Consider the following 21450-nt stretch of genomic DNA (forward strand, 5'->3'; position numbering starts at 1 on the left):
TGTATATGTGCAGGTGTGAGTGCATATGTGCATGTGAGTGGCTTGAGTAATCCTAGTTTTCCCACCAAAAAGAAAGAGAACATAATATGCCATAGGTTTGTCTATACACTGTGAGGAGATGCTAAAAAAACCTCACAGAGTCTAGTCTGAGAACTGGACTAGAAATGGGCAGGAATATTGTCCTCATCCTTTGCGTTACTGCCACAGACAGCTCTTTCTGCACTGCACACAGCATGAATAGGCTTTCTCCAAAATGAGTGTGCTGATTCTTTGCCCTTGGCTGGAGCTGCTGCTGCACATGTCCCAACTGGAACAGGTCTCAAGAGGTAAAGCAGAGGGGCAGGAGCGCAGCTGAGGTGGTGTGCAGGCAGGGGCTGCTCTCTGCCAGGGCTATGCGGGGAACCTGCCTGCTTGCCTGTCTGCTTGCCTGCCTGCCAGCGGGTGCAGCTGGAGGAGCAGTTTGGTGGCAGCAGCACAGGCTGAGGCAGATGTTTGCACGTGTGTGTGTGTGAATGCATGCACGTGTGCATGTGACAGAAGATGGAAATGCTTGTGTTGAAAGCACGAAAGAGGAGCTGCTGCCCGGGGACATATTTGGCTGGAGCTACACTAAAGCCTCTTTGTGCTCCTGAGTACCTCCATCCCAGAATGGGGAGCATCACCCCCACTTCCTTCACCGCAACACCCGCAGCCCCTTGCAGTGCCTGGGAGGCAGCGCAGCTTTAATCAAGGATCCTGGCTGAAAGCAAGCCTCCTCTTTTTCAGCCGAAAGTCCTAGCTGACTTAAAAACAGCTGTTGTGGTACAGGTCCTGTTCTTGGATTTCTTGGAAAAAAGGGAGTGCTCATAGGGGCTAAAGGGCAGGAGACAGGTTGGGGACTTATGCTCTGCTGCTGGCTCAGCTGCTGACTTCTTGCGTGATAGGAGGCAAGTCACTTATTTTTTATATTAAATAGAGAGAGGGCAGAGAGAGGAAGGAGACAGCGCTGCTATTAAGCAATCTTTGTGAAGCAATTTGAAATCCACGATGGAAAAAGCCATAAATGTCACATCACGTTCATTACTGAGCCGCTGCGGCCGCAGCCACGGCTCACAGAGAGCCACCATCCCTGCTGCCAGGACCTGTCCTTCCTGTCACCACCACCTCCCGAAGCCACTTCTATTCTGTGACCTCAAGGTATTCATAATGCCTGCATTTTTAGCGCTGTTTCTCTGCGGGCATGGGGCTGTTCATGAGGGCTGCCCAGCCCTCCCCTGCTGCCTCTGCCTCTCGTGGGTACGCGTGCTCCTTCCCTCGCAGCAGCCACCAGATATAGCAGCACCTGAGGAAATGATCGGGTGCCGAATTAGAACAGCTCTTCAAGTAATTGACTAATGGAGCAGCACTCCTCCTTAAAAGAAAAAAAAAGTTTCGCTGTCACTGGGGTGTCTGTGCTCTGAGCTTTTTAAAAGTGAGCCCACGGTGGATGTGAGGGGACAGAGGTGTTTTACTCCGTGCTGCCAAGGCTGTCTCCTCTCCTGGGAAAAGCCCAGGGTTTGCCCGGCCATGCCAAGGCAGAGATGTGAGATGCTGCAGTGGTGCAACCCAGCCCTATGAAACTCAGCTGCCCTCTGACCAGGTGCTCAGCCCCTGGCTTCCGTGGGTTAGGGGTCAGACCCCCGGCAGCCGCTTCAAACACTCACAGCTTCCGACAGCAGCTATGAGACAGCTCCTGGAGGGATGCTTTAGTCAAGAAGTTGGGAGGGGGAGTTTCCTCCAGACAGGGCTAGCCTCGCATCCTAACCCGCTTCTTGCCGTGGAAGCAGCCAGAGCACTGCGGGCTCTCACTAGCACTGCTGGTCCTGACGGTGCCCTGAACAACAGCCCTGGCTAGGGAGCAGTGTTGAGCACCTCCAGACATGGAGGACAGGAAATCTGACCTTAATTGCTCCTAAAGGATCGTATAGATTAGTTTTTGCCCCGCTTTTGCTCCATCATTAACATTTTAATAGCTTTCCTGAAGGAAGGAGAGCTGGAGAAGACAAGAGAGCAGTGACAATTTCACATTATCACAGGACTCCAGGAGCTGGGACTGCAACAAAATATCCTGATTTCCTGGGACTCACAAGAAACAGAAATGATTTCTGAAGCTCATGCAGCACTGTGCAGGCAAAGCCAGCAATAAGATATTCTCACTCATTTTCTTTCCCATCCTTTCTAGTGAAGAGGAAAAAGAAGATTTCTGCATGTTTCAGGTATTGTCATTATTACAACTTAACCCGGCATTTAAGAAAAAATGTAAGCAAGGAGATTTATTTCAGGGAAGCAGCTAAAGCCCTCCTTGAATGTTAAAGAGGTGATTGTGAGTGTGGTGACTTGTTCAAGGGTTGAGGATGTCCTTCTTCATTGTGTCGTGCATTGTACTGCCAAAGAGGTGCCAGGTTCAAAACAGGTTGGCCCTTATGTGCTCTCTGGCATCAGTCTTCTCCTCTGGAAAGATACTCCAGAGCAAAATACAGAGCAAAAATTCATGCTGAGTTTTCCATACTAATCTTTGGCAATGACTTGTGAAGCCAGGCTGTAAACATACCAGAGCGTAAGACTATAGTGGTGGCCAGCACACAGCTGTCTGGTGCTCCCAGATGTGACTTGCCCTTTGCTTTCCAGGGGCTTTTGCCTCGTTGTATGCTACATCAGAGCAGCATGCCCTCACTCCACTGCTCCCCACAAGCCTAGTTTCCAAGCTGGTCCCAAAGCCCTTTGCAATTTGAAGTGTTTTGTTTTAGGCTTTTTTTTTTTTCTTTTTTCATTTATTTGGCCTGTTGCAGCAACCCTGATAATATGGGCTGCAAAGCTGGGCAACCGAGCACAGTTCTTTGTACTCTCCTGTTCCCTCATCGCTGATGTCTAGCCCTTATTTATATATTTTTGATGGAGGAGTGGTGCAAAGGCACCTCCCCGCCTTCCCCCGGTCTGATTGTTTTCCCTGGTTTTGTGTACAAGGGGGTTAATTAGGAGTTGGCATCTCCCTCCACCCTAGATAATGTAAAAACCTGACCAGGAGCCAGCAGCTCAGCAGGGGTGAGGGAGGGATCAGCCTCCTTGCAGGAGAAAAGGCTGTGAGGAAAGGCTGAGGGAGCTGGGTCTCTTTAGCTTGGAGGTGACCGAGGGGTGACCTCATTAATGTTTACAAAAATATAAAGGGTGAGTGTCATGAGGATGGAGCCCGGCTCTTCTTGGTGACAACCAAGGATAGGACAAGGGGTAATGGGTACAAACTGGAACACAGGAGGTTCCACTTGAATATGAGCAGAAACTTCTTCTCAGTGAGGGTGACAGACACTGGAACAGGCTGCCCAGGGGGGTTGTGGAGTCTCCTTCTCTGGAGACATTCAAAACCCACCTGGACACATTCCTGTGTAACCTCATCTAGGTGTTCCTGCTCCGGCAGGGGGATTGGACTGGGTGATCTTTTGAGGTCGCTTCCAATCCCTAACATTCTGTGATTCTGTGATTCTGTGATCCTCAGTGCCGAGGAGGGTTTGGGTCTCTGCCAAGCTCCAATGTGGACCCCCTCCCGCAGAAGAACATGTCCCTGGCTCTCCAAAACAAGATGATGGCACATCCTCGGGGCTCCTCCACATGGGTTTGACTGGCGAGGAGACTTTATAGTCTCCTGGGGTTGGGTTTGGGTGGAGGTGGCTGATTTTGCCCCTACGCAGCTCAACCACCTCACTGCCCTTTTTCTGTGCCTATGTGGATGGGGATTGTGTGTGTGTGTGTGTCTGTCTGTCTGTCTGTCTGCATGACTGATCGCTGGCTCATGCTATTTCCTCCTTTCCCTTGGGGCTTGACTGGGTCCTTTTTTTTTTTTTCCCTGCTGCTGCTCTAATAAAAAAAAGTGGCTCAGCCAATTCTCTTGAACCTGAACACGGAAGGAGACAGGGAGTGAAAAATGTGAAATCAAATAGGAATTTTTTTCCCCCCACCAGACGGAGTCGTGGAAGAGTGGGGCTGGGAGCACCGTGGCTGTCCCCAGGCAGCAGGTGGGAGGGCAATAGTTATTCATGCTGAAACCAGGAGCGGGAGGGCTGCTCTCCTCATCTAAGAGAGCTCATTACCACCTCGAGTTTGCTTAAAATACAGCTCTAATTACCTGTTTAAACAATAGCTCTGTCCCTTCCTTGTTCTACGAAGACTGCACACATTTTAATTATCGGGAAGACCTTGGCCATTCACCTTTCTGAGGTATTTAATGCTTCCAGTCAAATGCCTGCCCTGATATACTCTGTTACCATGCCACCTCTCGAACTCTCGCTGGCGGAAAACTGCAGGATATCGCTGGTGAAATGACATTCTCAGGCAGATTTTTTTTTCTGCATAATCATGGTATTTGGGTTAATTTTGCTTTGCTGGGCACATTACTCTTTGGCTCCTAAACAAGAATATGCAGGCCCTCCTCCTGTCTTGCCTCTTCCCCTGTGCACAAATGAAAAATAGGGCTTAGCTTGTGTCTTAATGTGTGATAATATTGTAATCCTATAAATGGATACCAAAGCTGTTCCTGGGATAGGAGCATCTGTTTTAGAGGCTGTGTAACTAGCACAGGAAGGGCTCTCCTTTCCCTTTGCCCAGACATTGATTGAGCCACCCCACCATCACGTCCCCTCCTCACAAAACCTCTCGTTTTGGGGTATTTCTTTTTTCCTAGCAAGCGGTGGGCTGGAAAATGCTTCCAATCACAGAGCGGCACAGCAAGGGATCCTGCTGAGCTGAACGCCCGGAGGCGATCGAAGCACTGCTGTCCCCAGGCGGGTGAACCCAGCTCGTCGAGGTCTCGGCTGTGCAGCCATGGGAGCCTGGCCAGCAGGAGAGATGCTGCAGCTAATGAGCATCCTTCCTCAGGGGCTATTTCCCTGCCAATGCTGAGAGAGCACAAGCTGGGATGCCCTGGGAGCCGAATCCCCTGCTGCTGGTGGTGGCACAGGGCAGGGGTAGGGCTGTTCCCAGCAGTCAGCAACTCCTTCTGGATCTCCATCAGTATGTATGGGAGAGCATCCCTTCGCGACACTGGGGTAGCAGGAGGTATCCCTTGCCAGGCAGCTGCAAGGGTTAGTGTTCCTCCCCTCCCTGCCCCCAGGCAATGAAATGGTGGCAAGAGGGTTTTGCTTAGACAGAGTTCATGAGAAGGGGATCAGGGTGCTCAGAAGAGGGGAAGACACATATTTGCAGTCAGAGAGAAGAAGAAGGCCAAACACTGCCCAGCTCTTAAGTCTCAGCCCCCTGTGAAAGCTTCTCTGTGGGGCTTGATGCAGCCGGCTGTGAGAAACCCAGAGTAAACTCAGTGAGCTGCCTGGAGGGTCTGAAGCTGTAAATCTCAGCAGCCTGGATTTAAAGAGCTGCCAGAACTTTTCACGAGGTTAGAAAAGTGCTGGGGAGGCGGCAGAGGAACACCTGGCCGTTTCATCCTCCTAACACCACAGTTCTGCCGCTTGGGATTTTCACCTTCCCTTCAGGAGCTGGTGAAGCATAATGGAGCCTTTTGGGACTGGAAGATACTGCTCTGATTTAGGGTAATTGCCTGGGTGTCATGATTCAGCACATCAGTTGAGCGCTCATCCACTTCTGGACATGATTAACTGGACATGATTAACTGTAAAGACCACAGGTATTTTCTACGGGACTCATGCATGTGCTCCCCTGCTGTGCTGAACTCAGCTCCCTGTTACCTCTACCGGTGCCGGTGGGGTTGCTGGAGAGTGAATGGAAGAATTCAGCCCTTTTATATAAGATCCCTTTTGTTTTATCTGACCGCTGAAATTTCAGAGCTGGAATATTTCAAAATATTTGCTCAGCTGGCCATGAAACATGAGGGTTTGTTTGAAGGGGATGGCTCATTTCTTCTCCAGCCAGATCAAGCACCTCCAGCTAATGATGAAGCAGCACGGCACACTGAAGCCCTGCTAATGGCAGCGTCCTGAGGAGGGAAGATAAACAGTGCTTGCCGCAGCATGGGGGGAGGCCAATCCCTCCCCTCTGCTGATGACAGAGGATGAGCAAAGGAGAAGGAGAGGGGGAAAAAATGTGCTGCTCTGGATGTCCCAGTTTTCTTGTCCTTTTTTTTTTTTTTTTTCTTTAAATGATTTTATTGTATTAATACCTAGTAGCCTTACCAAAGCTAAGCAAAGAATCCCTTTCATCCGCTGGTCTGTCTCCTACCTTTGATGGCCAGCCTTTCATTTTACTTTGAGGTATCCCCCCACAGTAAGCTCCGTGCTGCCTAGCCAGCACATTTGTTCCTCTCTGGCCGGATGCAGATGTGACCAATTTTCTTCCCCGACACAATGCGAGTGGAAGCCGGGGCGGAGAGGGGATGAAGGTCTGTGGAGCCGAGTTGCGCAGCAGAAGGCAGCAAGAGGAGTGCCATGCTATTTATTCCCTTGTTCCACCGGGGTCTTCAGTGTCGCAGCAAGGGTAAATCTTAACTTTGATGCTATAGTGCACCGGGATGCAATTTACTTCAAAGACAGCATAAATCCCCAGCTGCCACTTATATCACAGGTCTGTTACATAAAAAGGGCTTATGTGCTTCTGTCCCAGGAGCAGGTTTGCAGTTTTTTGGCATGGATCTCAACTGACTGGCCTGTGGTTGACCTAAAAATCTCACAAGGGCCACAAAAACCGGGCTGTACCTGCCCTTCTGAGCCATCCAAGTGCCCAGCTCTGCCACACTGCTGCTGGGAGTGCTCTCCCTGTGTTCAGACCCACCATCACACAGTGATTGTTACCCATCCCTGGGCTGGATGGAGGGGAAGAGGTGACATGCAACAGGCTCTGGGATTATTTGATTTTTTTTTACTCTTAGGAAAAGTGCTATGCTGGGGATGAAGGGGAGGGAAGAAGCAAATTCCTCTCTTCTGCTACCACAGCTGTCTTGCCAAAATGAAGATTGGACATGAACCAACAATATGCACTTGCAGCCCAGGAAGGCAATTGTATCCTGGGCTGTACCAAAAGTAGTGTGGCCAGCAGGTCGAGGGAGGTCATTCTGCCCCTGTGCTCTGCTCTGGTGAGACCCCACGTGGAGTCCTGTGTCCAGCTCTGGAGCCTCAGTACAGAAAGACATGGATCTGTTGGAGAGGGACCAGAGGAGACCACCAGGATGATCAGAGGGTTGGAACAGCTCTGCTGTGAGGACAGGCTGAAAGAGTTGAGGTTGATCTCCCTGGAGAAGAGAAGGCTCCAGGGAGACCTTATTGTGGCCTTCCAGTACTTAAAAGAGACCTCTAAGAAAGATGGGGACAGACTGTTTAGCAGGGCTTGTTACAGAAGGACAAGGGGTAATGGTTTTAAGCTAATACAGGGGAGATCCAGGCTAGACATGAGGAAGAAGTTTTTTACAATGATGGTGGTGAAACACTGGCCCAGGTTTCCCAGAGAGGTGGTAGATGCCCCATCCCTGGAGACATTCCAGACCAGGCTGGACGGGGCTCTGAGCAACCTTGAAGATGTCCCTGCTCATGGCAGCGGGGGTGGACTACATGAGCTGTGAAGGTCCATTCCAAACTGAACTATTCTATGATTCTGACTCTAGAAACAGAAACCCGGAAAGTACTTGGCCAGGAAAAGCTGTGGGTGAGCTCCCATCACAGAGGTGGGCTGGGGGTTGCATGGTAGTGTGAATACCTGCCCTGCATCAGGGGTAAAGGGTCTGGTCCCTCAGCTGCTGTGAATCCCTTGAACTCCACAAACTCATGCCACTTCACACTGACCCTGGGAGCTTTTTGTTGCTATGACAAACGTCGTAGGTTTAAACAGGGGAATGCTACATGTTTAGACATGTGAGGAACGTACATTTTCAAAAGTGATAGAGAGCCTGCAGAGCTCAGACCCTCGTGGCAGGAGGGACACGGGCGAGGAGAGCCCCAGTTCATTTTCAAAAGTTGGACTTTGGCTTTCTTTAAATATTGTTTATCCACCCCTTGGCCAGGAGGGTGGTTTCATCAGCCCAATTCCAGAAAACCACCTTGCCCAGGAAGAATGGTCTCATGTGCTAGTGAACAAAAATTGAGCTAGAAAACATCCAGTTAAATTTCCAAGAATTTAATTTCTTGGCAATATGTGGGAATACAGATATTTTCTGAACATTGCTTTTGGAGTAAAAGAGGAGAAAAGAAATCCCTTCTGCCCTCTGTAGTTCAACCATATTAATAATGTCTTATTTGCAAAGCTGTTTACGCCTGCCTTCCCTTCTGCTGGTGATGCTGCTGTGTATCTGCCCTCATCAGAGCGCCGCTATTAGCTGGCTCCATCGTGCAGTGATGCTTCATCGTTAGCCAAAGTTGCTTTATCTTCGTGAGGGAGAAATAAGCCGTTCCTCTCAGAACCACCCATATTTCATGGCCAACTAAGCAATATTGCGAAAACATTGAGATTCCTCAGTTTCCTTGATCGTATATAGCAGATGCTGATTTGATGCCAGGAAAACTGATTAGCAACCCCCTTCCTGGCTAGTCTGTCACAGCGCTGACAGCCCCAACGCAGTCAGCTCACCCAACAATAGAAAGACTATTACCAAGTGCATTTATCATGCAACAAGAAAGAGCATTTCTAGCTGTTTCTCCACACTGAAAACAAACCTCCAAAAGCCGGCATAGCAAAGTGCTGGGGTTATAATCTACTCTTGTGCAGTATTACCTTCAAATGCGTTATCCCTGGAGGTGTAAAATTCCGGCTCCCCTCTGGCTGGAGCCCCCCTTCTTTAATGGAAGGCTTTCCCCAGCCGAGAGCCTGTCTAACACACGGGACTGGCTGTGAAACCAAGGGCATTACTGGACGATGCTGTCATGCACAGCCGTGCAGGTCCCTTTTAAGGGAGCGGCAGAGCTGTTGTAGTGGGGGAGCTGAAATCTAGTGCGTATAATTTCAAGGAAACATATAGGCTTGCCAAGGCTAAAAATCAAGATCAAAAGTTCGGGTTAAATTCAGCTGTCGGGTCTAGATAAGCTTATCTCCAAAAAGTGGCTTAGGAGTGATCTGCTCTGGGCTGAAATGCTTAACTGGTGACCTGCAGGACTCAGTGCCGCTCTCCTTCCCACCAGGGCTTACCTCCAGATCTGCATGTCTCCTGTGTTTCAGATGCTAAAGCTGTGGTGGAGAGGCGGGGAGCGGATAGCATGTCAGGACAGCTGTGCTCTGGCCCCAGGGCCTCCTGCAGATTTACGCGCTTTCGCTTAGCCTGGGTGTCCCAAAGAGAGCAGCGAGCGGCGAGCACCGTGGTTTTGTTATTACACAGAGGCCTGATCTGGCAAAAAGGGAGAATTAGAGAATTTTTTCCAAGCGTTCTTTTCCACTCTCGGGAAGAAAAAAAAAACAGGCATGCCTGTAATCAGCTGCAGAAGCGGAACAGCCCTCTTAATTTATTTTAAAGTGTCCTTCAGGACTGTCTGGTTAATAACCATGCTCCACGGTGCTGTGTTCCCCAAAGTGGGAAAGGCGCTGCTTGGGAAACTCGTGTGTGTTTTTTTTTTTATCCCACTGAGACTTGGGAAGGGAATGGTGCACACAAAGCAAGCCGGATGGTGGGAGGAGGATGAGGTGGCAGCAATCCTGCCTCCTCCTTGTAGGTGTTGCGGGACCCACAGCTCCGTGTTTGGGATGCTGTGGAGGGTTGCTGGCACACGAGAGGCTTCCATAGCTGCAAAAAACTGTGGTGACAGCATGTGTCTAATTCCAGCCTTTCGCTTAAGAGAACCAGTTAAAGGCATCACAAATTTGCGGCATGCAGCATTTGCACCACGTGCTTTGCACATCTGCTTGATCCCATCGGAGGTGTCTGCAGCACAGGGATATGACATGTTTCTGGGAAGGGCAGTAAATGGGAAAAAAGGTCATTCGATCAATCATCTTGTAGTCTAGTGGCATGGTGGCCTTTGTAGGGAAAAATTAATCAATCTCTTTAAGCTGTCCCTATTTTTAAAACCTACGCAGAAGTTTCCACGATGCAGTGTGGAGTTGCAGCTCTCAGTGAGGTGTTCACTCACCCAACTGGTCTGTTGCCATCAGAAATCAAGACCAGAGCAATAACACAAGCCTGGAAAGCTGCCAGCAGCAGGAAACCAGGGCAGTAGGGTAGACTGACTCTCCTGATGGGATAGACCTGAGGTGCACGGGTAACCCCTGGGAACAGTCAGTGCCTGCTTCTGCCTACCCACTGCTGCCCTCCCTGGGCAGGGTCCTCCTTTGAAGAGAGGACTGAGGGGCCCTGTATGTCCCAGGGAAGTCCCCTCTCAGAGCTAATGGTTTCTTGCAGAGCAACCCTGTATGGAGTGAGGTGTGAGGGGGCAGCCATGGACTGGTACAGTTTAGGGGTTGACCTAAAGCACCTCTGCAGAGAAGGACCTGGCAGTCCTGGTGGACAACAGGTTGGCCATGAGCCAGCAATGTGCCCTTGTGGCCGAGAAGGCCAATGGTATACTGGGATGCATTAGGAAAATGTGACAAGCAGGACAATGGACGTTCTCCTCCCCCTCTACTCTGCCCTGGTGGGGCCACATCTGGAGTACTGCATCCAGTTCTGGGCTCCCGAGTTTAAGAAGGACAAGGAATTACTGGAAGTCCAGTGGAGGGCTACAAAGATGATTAGAGATCTGGAGCATCTTTCTTGTGAGGAAAGACTGAGAGAGCTGTGTCTGTTCAGCCTAGAGAAGACAAGGCTGAGATGAGATGTTATTTATGCTTATGAATATCTCAAGAGTGGGTGTCAGAGGATGGGGTCAGATTCGTGGTGCCCAGTGATAGCATGAGGGGCAATGGGCTCAAGCTGAAACATAGGAGGTTCCATCTGAATATGAGGCAAAACTTCTTTACTCTGAGGGTGCCAGAACACTGGAACAGGCTGTCCAGAGAGGTTGTGGAGTCTCCTTCTCTGAAGACATTCAAAACCCATCTGGACGCATTCCTGTGTGGTCTGCTCCTTGTGAACCTGCTTTAGCAGGTGAATTGGACCAGATGATCTTTTGAGGTCACTCCGTGCCAACTCCGCAATGGACTCTTTGGTTGCTAAGCTCCCTCTGGGCCCCAACACAGCACATTGGAGCCACCAACTCCAAGAGAATCCTGCACCCAGCTTTTTCTCACAGTATATGATTTCTGTGCAGAGACACAGATACGTGCATGTATACGTGTGCCTGTGAGAAAGCTACATTTCAGCCAAAAGCCAAAGTATCTTTTATTTGAGATGACAAAGGGATGTATTGAAATGCAGTAATGTGAGTCATTGCCACGGTGCTCTAGCTACCTTAAAATGATCCAGAAATGTCTGAGAGACTGAAAATTAGATGTTTCTTTTTAAATAAAAATAAAAGAAACAGAGTTGTTTTAAGGTTCTTGGAATACCAGTTTAGACTTTTAACATTCCCTATGCTCTTCCTTTCCTTCCTTACTTAAAGGCAGACTATGAACTTTTGGCAAAGAGCTTATTTTATTTTGAAAAACAAGGTTTTCTGGTATCTAAGACTAATAGGAACATTCTCAAAGCTTTTCAAACCCAATGGGCCTTTGACGTAAAGGAATCCAGATGCTGCAGCAGGGAGATCCTGAAAGTGGAACGGCCTTCAGCTCCCATGTCCAGTCCCAGCCACACGTGAGTCTTCAGCTGAGAAAGTGCAAAGGAGACTTGTGAAATGAAGTAGTATTTTCGCTCCCCAAACCCTGTAGCTTTTCAGATATTGCTGGGTGGAAGGCTGACGGAGATTGTTCCCTGAGTTAGTCACTGATTTACCCCACAGAAAAGCCCTAGGGAAAGCCTTTCTTGAAGACAATTTTACATTGACATTTTCCTTTGTTTTTTTTCTGGAAGTGAAAAGATGGTTTATTACGCAATCAGAGAAATCTGAGACATGGAGCCCTGGGAGCAAAATGCCACCGTATGTCACAAAACCTGTGATAAAACCATAGGATTTGGGACCTCCGTTGCAAGGCAAATCTACTACACTAGAGTTTCCGCATTCCATTATCCTGAGCCGGGTCTGGTGTGCAAACATCTGACAAGGCACCGGAACAGCAGTCGTCTCTTCCTGCCAAAAATAAATGGGGAGTGAGGAGCTTAACTCCAGCTGGACCTGGTTAATCCATGTTTAGGTTATCTCAATTGTGCCTAGGATTAAGAAACGCTTTAGCAGGGACTAATTTTACCTGGTGGATAGCATGTCTGGCTGACTTCTTTATCCCATCGCTTGGCTCCCGGGACTTGTCTTCCAAGGCAGATTGGGCTCTGAGCATCCCTGCAGCCGGGTCTCACACACATGGGGCTATGCCTCTCCATGGGGCTGTGGTGGGGAGCCCAGATGCAGCTTCAGGTCTTTTTCCCAGGATTAGTCTTCTTTTGGTCTTGCTTGCTTCCCTCTTTTCTCTCCTACACTAACTAGAAATCAGGCAGAAGGCTCTTAGCACGTGGCAAACATAATGCAAAGTGTTAGACAGGACAAGACAGAGCTACATTAATTACCCTGATTTTCTGAAGAGGTGCTGCAGCGGAGGATGAAAGGGAAGACAGCAGACGTGAGCGCATTTCTTGTTTTCTGCCAAGTGATGCTTTGAGAAGGTCTCCAGTGATACTTCTGCAGGAGTGTAATGGAGTTGAGTGTGCTGATCCTCAGACAACCTCTGGGAAGGTAACTCCATCGCAGCCTGTGTCGCCTGGAGAGAAAAATGGGTCATGAGACAGCCGCAATGGAAATCCCCCATTTTGGATGAAACAAGAGAAAAAGAAACACCCAAAATGGATGTTTTCTGCTCGTTTCAGGAGAAATGAAACTTTCTTTCATTTTCTGGCAATTAAAAGAAAAAAAAAGACAATAAGATTTTGATAGTAATAAACCATCCAAAAAACTCTCCAACTTTTTGTTTGCAAAATCGGCAGAATCTTGAGCAGCTGAATTTGGGAAGCAAAGTAGAGGTTTGCAAGTATGAAACACTCATGTGGCTGGCATCCAGTAACTCTCCTGCCAGGGAGGAAAAGCCTCTAACACAGATTATCCAACAGTTTATGCAGCTCAGCTTCAGCGGGGAGACCTTTATGACAGCAAACCTCCCAACAGCCTTGGTTATGAAACCCCAGAGCTCATCCCTGCGGTGCCCCCAGCCCCTTCCTCACAGCAGTGCGTCCCCACATGCAGGCTCCCTCTCCCCAGGGCTGTGCAATTCCCGAACTCGGACAGTACCCAAAAGCACTGCTGAGCTGTAATTGATGCCTGAGGTGACAATTACAGAGGCCCTTGAGAGGAAGGCAAAAAAGAAAGACAAAACCCCTGCCCCCAAACAAATAAGGAAAGCAGCAGTGACAGCAAATAACCCCCTGCACAATGCAAAGCCTTAAAAGAGATGATAAATAAAGCCAATTAGCCCACAGACTTAGTGCTGGCTTATGTGGAGCGAGCCTGGCGGAAGGAAGGGCAAACCCAAGAGCTGCTCACCACAAAAGCATCACTTCTTCCTACTCTATTAAAAAAAGAAAAGAATCCCCAAATGCGCAGGGGTGGTTGAGGTGACACCAGGAAGGAAGGGGGAGCAGATGGGCAAGGTCCTGCCAGGGAACAGGCTGATGCAGAGGAAGGAACCCCACTGCTGATGAAGGACCTTCTTTCCTGTGCAAGAGGGACTCCCCACCTGTGGGGGTGGCTTTGCAAAGACCGTTCTCTGAGCACCCACGCTCTGGGTGTGAAGGTGACATCAAGACCAAAAGATGCTTCCAAGGGATAGGGACCTGCTTGGTCAGGCCCCGTGGGTGGCTGCAGCCTGTGTCCCCCCCCAGTCCCTTTCAACACCCAGCAGGCAGGTCAAGGCTGCCAAATAGGGACACAGCGGTGAGAGAGACGGTCATTCATGTATTTAAGTCCAAGGTTAGGAAAGGATTAACACAGACTTTCCAAGACCTTGAACTCTCCTAATCTGGATTTACAGCTGTGAATTCACAGCTGAGGCCTCTTCTGTCTTGCAAGCCTCATGTCCCTTGCAAGAAATGCCCCTGTTGGCACCCCATAGGTACGTTTGCATATCCTACCCTTAACAGAAATTACCTAAAAACCACAGGGCTTTGGGACCCAGATACACAATATGCTTCTGTGCTAGACATGCCACAGTGTCTCTGAACTCCTGACAACCATTATCCAGCTGCTGAATGAGTCTTATTATATGCAATTTTTGTAAATCATATTGAAAGCATAAAGTCAGAAGGAAAAAAAAAAATGGATCTCAGGTCATGAACTGCAGCAACACCTGGCAGGTGGGTTAAAAAAAAAAAGAAAAAGAAAAAAAATGCTAGAAAAGTTTTTGACACAAGATCCTGGGGTGATAGATTACAGACATCAACACATATGCCACGCCCAACCCTCCAGCTGCAGGGCTGACACCCGATCCTCCACATTTGCCTTCCCCCAGCCTCTCAGCAGCTTAGCTAAAGCAGGCCCAAACTCAAAAGATCTTGAAACACGGCATAAACGGGAGGGTTTTTTCTTTGCTTGTTTGTTTGTTTGTTTGTTTGATCAAAAAGATTTTCAGCCCAAGGAAGACTGAGGCAGATGGGCTCTGTGTTGGTAGCAGTGTGGTATTAGTTGTCATCTCTGCCTCTTTGGCCTCCAGTGCTTGGTGAGCCACCACAATCTTACTATTGTGAGCAAGCCAGGCGTGGGGCAGGGGAGCGTGTTAATGATGAGTGTCCCTGGATTGGTGCCTGTGTGTACTGTGTCACTGGATTAGAGCCGTGCGTGGGCCATCGTAGAGGTTTGAGCCACACATTTGGGCTGTCACTAATGAAAAGTCCTGTGGTGGCCACCCTAATGAGCCAGATAGCACTCTGGGGGCAGGCTCAACACTGGCTGCAGGGGCCAGGATGAGGAGGTGGGTGAACACCATACCCAGCATTTGATCAGTCTCCTCTGGCTTTGCAGGAGCTCCTCCTGGGCCTGCTGATAATACCCAGCAATTAGTGGCTTTGCTCTGAAGGGAAATCCTGACAGGAAAGGGTGGGAGGGAAGCACAGAGCAGTGGGGCAGCTCCCAGGGGGCAGTGGGGTCTGCAGCCCCTGGACGGGGAGTGTAGGAGGGGAGAGCAGCCAGTGGGAAGCGGGAGGGTGTTGGACCAGCAGCGGGAGCATCAGGATGTCAGGCAGCATCAAAGCCAGCGCCTGGGAAAAAAAAAAGGCAGAGAGGAAGGAGGGTTTGGGAGCCGTGCAGGTGTGACAAATTAAAGATTAGCGCTGCAGTGCATGGGGATGCTCCGCACGGGCTTTGCTGCCGCTGGGGGTTTGTCTCGCTCCTGCTGTCTGCCGCTGCCGTCACGACTTGTGGCACGTTTCTGACACGTCCTCCGGCTTTCCCGGAGCAGCACAGCCGGTGCCCTTGCCACGACTCATGGCCGGTTGTCCCCTGCCGGCCGCGGGTGTCCCTCACTGGCCCTCGCCAGCCCTTCCAGCTACACCCACTCATTAGTGGTTCACGACTCGCAGCTTTCTCTTCGCCTGAAATGCTGCGATTACTCAGCGTGCTGGCTTGAACCTGGCTCCCGCACGGTAGCGAAACAAAAGGCGAGTGGGAACAGGCAGCCCAGCTGCCGCTCGCCCTGCAGCCATCAGCGATGAGGGAAGCAGGTACGGTTCATGTTTCAGGCTGAAATTAAAGCAGGAAGGGAAGGGAAGGGAAGGAACTGGATTGCCCGTGAGCTGTAAAATAAGAGGAGGTTTTGTTTTTATTTAGCACGAGGCCATTTTGGCCAGTGTAAAATATCTATCAAAATGGAGACAGAAAACAGTTCTGCCTGAAAACGCCGGGGCCAAATTGCATTTGAGACATGAGTAGTCCTGAGCCAATTAAAATGTCATAATAATGCAACCTGAAAAAAAAAAGTGTTTGCTTGTTGCGAAAGATATGCAGAAATCATTCACAGCTAGAAGTGTTTATCCAAATGGCTCTCTGTGAGGAAATCAGTCGGTGAAAAGGGAAATGGAAATAACCCCAAAGCAGCAGTAGGCTAGGTTGCAAGCCTGCACTCTGCTCCGTATTCGTAGCACCAGTGCTGGTGACCCTGGGGACCTCCTGAGCCCCAGAGAGGTCTTTGCAGGTCCAGGAACGTCCTGCCCACAACACAGGACTGGGGCTTTGGGGTGGCTTCATTGCGAATGACAGTTTTAGCCTCTTTGTTGAATTTCCCAGGCTTGGTGAGTCTTTGGGAGACATGTGTCCCCCAGGTATATCAGCAGTAATGGAAAGTGCCACTGTCACTACAGGCACTAACTCATCATCTTGACGACCCATCGATCCCTGGAAGAGTCGAGTGGAGGGTAAAATAAATGTGGTTTGTTGGGACAGGAGGAGAGGAGGAGAATACAGAAGACATTTTGCTTCACTGGCCACTGAAATCGGTGGAAAACCAGTCCCTGACTTCAGTGGACACAAGGCCGAACTGTGCCCATGCTTGTAAAAATCTGGAAGAGACGTGCTGAGAGGCAGCTCCCAAACACTGGCATCCCCCGCTGGAGGGAATCCCACCCGTGTCCCAGGAGGTGCCAAGGCTTCTGCTTGGTACTGCCTCACTCTGTGGAGCATCCTGGACCCGTCTGGTGCAAGATGGGGACTCCTATACACTCCCCAAGCTGCAGGTGGCCTTTGAAGCCAGTGGGGAAGAATGAGCCCCACATCCCAGCCCAGCAGTGCTATGTGGTGGGCATTCAGGAGCGGGAATTTCGTGGCGGGAGCTGGTTCCTGCCGATGCCACAGGCTGCAGCGAGGCCCCAAGGCCAGCCCCTTGCCTGAGGGCCCGCTAGCTGCCGCAGCCAAGAGCTGCGCTGGAGCTCATTAGCCTCGCTGTGAGGGAAGTTAATTAGCTTGGGGAAAACGCTGTGCTAATTTGCCTAACCGGCTTTTGGGACCAAGGTTAACCCCGCCAAGCAGGCTTGGATGCTCTCCTTCTGGCTGAGGCTCTGCCTCCTGCATCCGTGCATGCAGGGGGGTGGGGGATGCTCGCAGGCTCCAGAGCTGCTTTGAATGTGTTGCTCCTGTTTTTTTGAGGCTGCGCAATCTCAGGTCTCCTGGCAGGCAGGACGGCCATCCTGAAGCAGCACCAGGACCACCGTGACACCGACCAGTCCACCTCGGCAGACAGACGGAATGGCCTGTGCTCTTTGCTGCAGCTGTGGGCATGGTTGAACAAGCACAGTGTGCAGCTCTGTGCCGTGGTGTGTCTTCCTGCTGCACAAATCAGTGCAGGATTTACGCCTGTGGCCATCCCTGCCTGCCCCTCGGCCCCATCCAGCTGCCCCCTACTTCCACGTTACACACTCACTACCCCACAGGGGAGGGCTTTGAAAGGGCCTTCTTTCTTCTCTTTCTTCTCTTTCTTCTCTTTCTTCTCTTTCTTCTCTTTCTTCTCTTTCTTCTCTTTCTTCTCTTTCTTCTCTTTCTTCTCTTTCTTTCTCTCTCTCTTTCTCTCTTTCTTTTCCTTTTTCCTTTTTCCTTTTTCCTTTTTCCTTTTTCCTTTTTCCTTTTTCCTTTTTCCTTTTTCCTTTTTCCTTTTTCCTTTTTCCTTTTTCCTTTTCTCCTCTTCTCCTCTTCTCCTCTCCTCTCCTCTCCTCTCCTCTCCTCTCCTCTCCTCTCCTCTCCTCTCCTCTCCTCTCCTCTCCTCTCCTCTCCTCTCCTCTCCTCTCCTCTCCTCTCCTCTCCTCTCCATTCCCCCTTGTTTTGGAAGAGCATAGAACTTGGACAGGACTCTGTGAGCAGTGTGTGGAGCAGATCCCCGGCTGTGGCCAGGTGGAGGGAGCACTCAGCAGGCGGAGGCTGGGCATGGCAAGCCAAGAAGCAGCTCCTGGCTCTGCAAAACACGGCTCCCACTCCACATAATGCTAAAGCAATTGCTCTCGATGGCTTTAGAATCACTGTTTTTGGTAGGCAAGCACGTGGCTGTCCTCTGCTCCCCGACCCCACAGGAAGCCAAGCTTGGTTCAGTGCAACTCTCAGCAACAGAGAGGAAGAAAGAGAAACGCGCGCAGCTAAGAGACGGGGAGATAAACAGGAGCAGGGTAATCTTCGATGCAAGCTTGAAAGCTTGTCTAAAAATAGAAAGCGAACCAACCGTTCCCTAGTAATTAGCCAGGAGACGGTTTTATTTGCAGCGATGCGATTTCAGCAGCCGTGCTTTTGGCAGAAGGAGATGGGAATATCCCAGCAGCTCTAACCTTGCAGAACAGGAGGAGACTTGCCTCCCCCTGCCAAGGGACATTTCCCACAGAGAGCAGGTGAGCATGGGCTCTGGTGGGAGCACAGACGCATCTTCCCTTGCCTGCCTGGATAGAGGGATCGAGAGGCCAGTGGAGAAGAGGTGTCCCCTCTGCAATGGCCTGCTAGCTCTCTGGGATTAGATGGTCCTCACCCTTTGCACCAGAAGAAGTCATGAAGTCCATTTGCAGGAGGAGGCAGCAGCATCCTGGCATAAGGGCTTGATCCCTAAAGAGGTTCATGCAAAGCAGTGCCTGAGGTCTGTGTGGGGAGGAGCAGCACAGGGACCCAAGCTTGGATTACAGCAAGGATAAAGCCTGAGGCCCTCACTTGTCTGCAGGTGTCTGCTGCCGATCTTTACATCAAGGGGAGGTGCGAGATAGCTGTGCCCTTCTAAACCAGCACATGGAGTCAGGGCCCCTTTTGAATGACGGGTGGCAGATGTTGGCCTGGGCTTTCCCAGCCAGCCATGGTGGACATGCACTGGGTTAATGTCAAGGCTGCCTGATAGCTTCCCTTCTGGCCTTTCTTTCTTGCGTCAACAAGGGCAGGGAGCTGCTCTCCCCTTCAGCCGTCGGTCAGAGGAGACAGCACAGGGCAGGAGGGGGCATCCCCATGCAAGGGCTACTCATGGGGGACCTGGCATCTCCATGCTCCTTGCAGGAGTCTTCCTGAGCTGGGCTGCTGAGGGCTTGCAGGGAATGGACAAGAGCGGCAGAACTGTCCCAGCCTGGCGCTCAGGTGCCTCTGGAGTGCTGGGAGGAGTGAGAAGCTTCCCCTGGGAAATGCCGCCAGGCTGGAGGAGCCCAGTAAAACCAGGAATAACCTTAAAAATGCAGAAACTCAGCATTTACATCCTGCTGCTGCTTAAAGTGAGACTGGGGCTGGGATGGAGTCAGCCTTGATCCGGGTCATTTAATGCATTTTATGAGTTCAGAGAATGCATCCTGGCTGCAACAGAAAACAAAAGTCCAGAGTCACCTCAGCACCATGCCAGCCCTCTCCTGCTGGTCCAACGCTGCACACCCCAAACCCACCTACAGTCCACCAGGGGCAGAGAGGAAGGACAGAGGGACTGGGGGTACATTTTGAATGGTGAGATGCAGACTTGTGCTGGAAGACTTGTGTTGCAGTCTGACAGCGGAGCCCCATGCCATGTAGCCATGCAGCTCAGCAGGGGCATTGGGTTCTGTCACTTGTATCCTGGAGAGGGACAGTATCCCAGGACTGTTGCTTTCCAGACCCAAGAGGTGGGTTATCACTCCTGATAAAAGCATCTGACTGGTCTGGTTTTGTCAGAGCGAAAGCCCGATGGTGAGAAGACAATGTGCTGTCTGACCTACAGCCAGCAGCTCTCCCTGAGCTGGGAACGAATCCATCGCTGAATGAAAGAAAATGAGCTTTGCATCCCATTTCAGGCAATACCCAGCCCCTGCTGTCATCCTGTTGATTTTGTGGCTCCGCAATCAGGTTTAACTTCCCATCTTTTCGTCTCCCCCATTGCTGCCTGTGAGGGCTGTGCAAACAGCGGGGGAAGCGGGCTAATTGCCTCTGGAAGAGGAGCGGTAATAACAGCTACGCTGGAAGAGCCATCACAGGACCGTGGTTAGCAAACTGAGAACACAGGGAAAAACACCTCCTTCTCCCCTGCATGCTCTTCGGAAGGATTACTTGTACCCATAGGAGGGAGTGCTGCTCCGGAGTGCGGGGCGCTGCTGATTTGTGAGTGTCCCCTCTACTGGGACACGATTAACTGGAAAATTTACTAGTCGGGAGGTCTCTCCAGGAGCCAGTTTAAAGCTGTCAGTTCCTCCGGCTCACTCCTGCGTGGCGCAGCAGCTGTCAACACCAGATAAAAACTGAGGAGTGGGATGGGAGCAGCCCGGGTGTGCTCCCGTGCTGGTGGTGGGGATGGGAGTGAGGCTGTAGTGGGGCCTGCCTTTTAGTTATGGTGGGGGTTGACAGAGAGCCTCCAAGCCATGTCTGTGCTGCCCCTAGAGAGAGCACCCTTGGAGGTGTGGCAGCAAGGAGGCTTGCTGTGAGCCCCCCAGGTTTGGGAGGTTATTTGCAACCTCACTGCCCTGCTGTCCCACAGCCAAGGACCACCACGGGCTTCCCTTCTGCCCCAGCCTTTGGAAACCATGTGTTGGTACATGTGCTCTCATCCACAGGCAGGGTAGGAGCATGCAAGAGTTTTGCCCTAATTTGCCTCAATAACAGAGCTGCGTAGCTGGTGGGGCCAGGTGTGCACTCCTCCGAGGTGTGGAGAGGTGATGCAGCTCACCTGGGACATGCAGAAAGGGCCCGAGCTGTTTCCTCTTCCCCTGTTTTTTCCCCTCCTCTCTCTGCCTGTCCTCTGCCCCTGCCACACCAGCCCCACACATGTCCCCAGCAGCTAGGGCCAGGGGCACCACTGCTACCCTCATGCACATCCCTCCTCTGCCCTCTTCAGGGATCCTCCTGCAGATAGAGAAATCCTCTGAGGAGGGAAGAGGCTGAACGTTTGCACAGTGATGCATGAATGCAATCAACCCAGCCTTTCCAGGAGTGCGGGGAGCATGTGAAGAGGGGACGCTGCCTCCCTGGGAAGATTACGCCTGAGACGCATTAGAAACAATCGTGGAGATTTTTTAAACTGGTGATCAAGAGCCAGCTTGGAAATAAAAATCAGCGATGGATAAAGAGGGCAGGGGGAGGCAGGGGCTCAAGAGCTCGCTAAATCCATGTGACTTGCCATCCCTTTAGCAGCAAGGGACAAAAGCTGTGCTGCAGCAAAGGGGGAAGCTCAGCCCAGAGAACTGATGGCTCTGCGAAGAACTGGGCTCCTCTGACCTGCCAGGTGGCAAAGCACTCATTTCTCAATTTCCTAAAAAAAAAAAAAAAATAACAAGTAAAACAGTGGGAGAGAGGACCGTGAAGGGGACAGATGTAGATGTCAACAAGCGCAGCATGTCCCATCCTGGTGCAAGCTTCCCCTGAGCTTGGGTGAGTGCTCAGCACTGGGGCTCTGGGAGTTAGAGAGGTGTCTCCCAAGTGTGCTCTGGCTCCCAGACCCAAGCTTGCCTGCTCTCCCCGAATGCACACAGGGAGGGATTTGAAGTGCAGTATAAATTGGGGCTGCTCATCCAGACTTCTCTCGCTGGGAAAAGTGGAGGGGGGAAGAAAAAGCCAATTATAATGCCAGCGAATTAGCAGAGCTTTACAT

At 50.8% G+C, this 21450-nt stretch overlaps 1 long non-coding RNA gene across 2 annotated transcripts; it reads right to left on the reverse strand.

The window, feature by feature from the left end:
- Positions 1-11463: 11463 nt before the first annotated feature.
- Positions 11464-12658, reverse strand: LOC110358292 (uncharacterized). Of its 2 annotated transcripts, none has more exons than XR_010473948.1 (3): positions 12488-12658; positions 12175-12403; positions 11464-11635 (listed from the first exon to the last, which is right to left on the reverse strand). It is a non-coding gene; the product is annotated as an uncharacterized LOC110358292 (long non-coding RNA). The 2 variants fall into 2 exon arrangements; XR_002412631.2 differs by having other exon boundaries at positions 11464-12056.
- Between the last annotated feature and the right edge of the window lie 8792 nt (positions 12659-21450).

Source organism: Columba livia, chromosome 1, assembly GCF_036013475.1.
Source record: "Columba livia isolate bColLiv1 breed racing homer chromosome 1, bColLiv1.pat.W.v2, whole genome shotgun sequence".
NCBI classification, from domain to species: domain Eukaryota; kingdom Metazoa; phylum Chordata; class Aves; order Columbiformes; family Columbidae; genus Columba; species Columba livia.